Here is a 3009-nt window from a genome sequence, read left to right on the forward strand (position 1 = left end):
TGGCCACAGCTAATTGACCTGGGGATAGGAGGGGCACTTGACTGAAGAGTTACTAGTGTTTAGAGACTGGCTAGTGGCCTACAAGGCCATCTGACAAAAAAGCTTTGCTTAGAAAGCATGACTGAATTTGAGAGAAAACAATTGGATGTTTTCTTTTGGGGTGTTTGAAGACAAAAGGGTACAAAGCGGAGGCAATTATTTGGAAGTGTGAGCAAGAACTGAAGGGTCAGGGAGAAAAGTTGGGTTGCAAAGGCCAAGAGGCAGCTGAGACAATAAATAGGCACAAAGTGAAAGGGACACACAGAGGTGATGATTTTGTTGGGCTAGCAATGGTGTAATCCATAAGCCCTGCTGCTGAGCTGAGGTTTGAGACAGCTGATCATGGGATCTGTGGCAATTTCTGAATGACATAGCAGGTTTCCCTGGAGCCTGACTCTATTGTGGTTCTGCTCTTCCTGCAAGACGTGAGTTTGTGCTCATTACTTGAACTAGCCTGACAGAATCACTGATTTTTGTCATTGTCATAAAAAGTCAAGGGTCAGATGGCATAACCTAAAGTGTAACTCAGCAAGAGAAATCCTTCAGAAGTGCAGACAATCTAGTGCACTTATGCAGCCTCCGAAGGCCTGGCTTGATCCAAGATAAAATTTACAGTATATATGAGGTAGTGAAACTGAACATCCTTCAATAAATCATCCATAAGTGTTATTACTATGATTTGTAAATAAGTTATTCATAAGCATTAACTAGCAGGGTACCTGGAATTATACTTTGTGAAAAATATGAAATGTAGATGTCTGCCACAGTTGGTTAGAAGTCAATGTGCAGCCTAGAGCATAGAATTGATGCTATTCGTGGAAATATTTAAAATATGGGTATTTTCCTCTGTCTGTAGGTGAATTGATCCACTGTTGGTGGGCTAGGGCAACATTTCTAACAAAACAAAATAAACCAAAATCCCAGTTCTAATCTCCTCAAAGACATAGATAAATGACCGGAAACCCAAAGCTTGGTAGCATAAAGCAGAACTTCCATGATATTTATCTATAAAAATTTCAAAGTACGATGGGCAGTGATTGCCCCCTATGGCTGTAACAAATTTCCATTATGTTCACATAGAACATCTTGCCTGGCATGGCATTTCTGGAAGAACCAACAAAGTATTGGAGTTCATCTTCTCAAAATAATGGCTTCAGTTTTAGTAATAATATAAATATTAGGGTCTGTTACTTATTGGAGTACATCTTGGTCATCACATTGATCACAATGGGAGAGGAATGAAGCATTTTCAAAATATATATGTCCAGGCCCTATCCTTGAGGAATCAGACCATAGGACCAGGATGAGCTCTGAGCCAGTAAAATTGGATCAAGTTTCCCAAGTCATCCTCATCTGCTTTTCTGGTTAAAGATCAAAACCAATGCTTGGTGAGACACCAACTCCTAGATGTAAATGTCAGAACGACTTTGGGATCTTATCTCCATGTTAGTTGGGATTTTTTTCGAATGTACCCTTGCTTAATTTAATTATTTGGCCAATTATACATTTCAAAATACACTTCAATGTTAAGATTAGACCTTTATTAAGTTTCTGATTCAAAAACTCTATTCGAAAATTAGGTTCATTTTATTATTTGATGGTATTATTTACTTGTATCTAGTGCAAAATGGGAATAACAGCAATCATCTGTTGGATAAAATTGATTTGGTGAATATAAGTATTCTCAAATATGATTTTATTATCTTTTCTTATTTTTTTTCCTTTTGGATCTTGCTGAGCCAAATGAAGTGATTTCCAGAAGTAATTAAGATTTCTAATTTACTAGTGAGATATTGAGAGGCAAAAGTTAACAAAACAGTTTCCAAAGGTTTTTAATATTATTAATTTAGGGGAGATTTTCTATTTTTAAAAGAGATTGTTACGCTAAAAGCAGTAAAGCCATCAAAAGGTACTTCCTTTCAGTTCTCTGATTAAAAATTTTCTATCATCTGTGTCTCCATAGTGGACAGAATACTGGGGCTCATATCAAAGGAATTCTCTGCTTTTTAAGTACTAAGAGTGTGCTGTTGGGCAAACTTCTTATTGTTTTTAAAAAATCTTGACTTTGCATGTTTCATTTGTCTGCAAAATGGAACAATGTTTCTGCCACTTAGGCAATGTTATTAAAATGAATGAAATAAAATAAACTCTACTAATACATTGCCATGGCTTCTGATATAGCAGGTGTTTAATAATTAATTTTCTTTGCCTAACTTTGCAAAGTTGAATAAAAACAGAGCATTGTGAATGCTAACTAGGATTCAAGTAAGTCACTCTGATCAGAGACTGAATGGATTTATTTTGATTATTATAGAATGATCTCTCCCTTGAGATAACTTCTCTGGTCTAACAAGTTTCATGTTTTGAATAAAATGTGGAACTGTGCATTTAAAATTCCAACTATGGTTTGTCCATTTACTTTGGGTTGTCTCTATGGATGGAAAGTGAAGGGGAAAATTGAGGCAGCTTTCTGAATAATTCCAGCCAAACCAAATAGAGACTATAATTGTGTGGGTTGTCATTAGTGAAAGTGGTCTGTAGCTTAAACTTCCTAGATAATTGCTTCAATTCTTGCTCCATTTTGCATACAAATATATAACCTGAATATTGGAGAAATGTGAGGAATAGTACTCTGGCCAAATTTTAATTTCAGATGATTCATTAAGGAGCTTCTTCGCTTCATTGGGTTAACAATGTTATGGAGCTACCTTATTCCTTTTTCTATCATTTGCTATATCCCATTGGAGAAGGAAATAATATAATCTTCATAATCCAAATACACACTTTGTAATGCTGAGTTTCAAAACAAAAGATGACCAGTTTTTAAAAATAATTTCCAAGGGACCAAGCTGTCTACTTTTCTCTGAGAAGATAAGTATATTCTAGGTGATGAGAAGACTTTGAGATCTTCATTCCTGTGTTTCATGAATCTCAACATAATACTCCAAACAAAAAATGAAAGAAAGAAAG

The sequence above is a fragment of the Sapajus apella genome, unplaced genomic scaffold, assembly GCF_009761245.1.
Source record: "Sapajus apella isolate SASKATOON/1434 unplaced genomic scaffold, GSC_monkey_1.0 scaffold6, whole genome shotgun sequence".
Taxonomy (NCBI): Eukaryota; Metazoa; Chordata; class Mammalia; order Primates; family Cebidae; genus Sapajus; species Sapajus apella.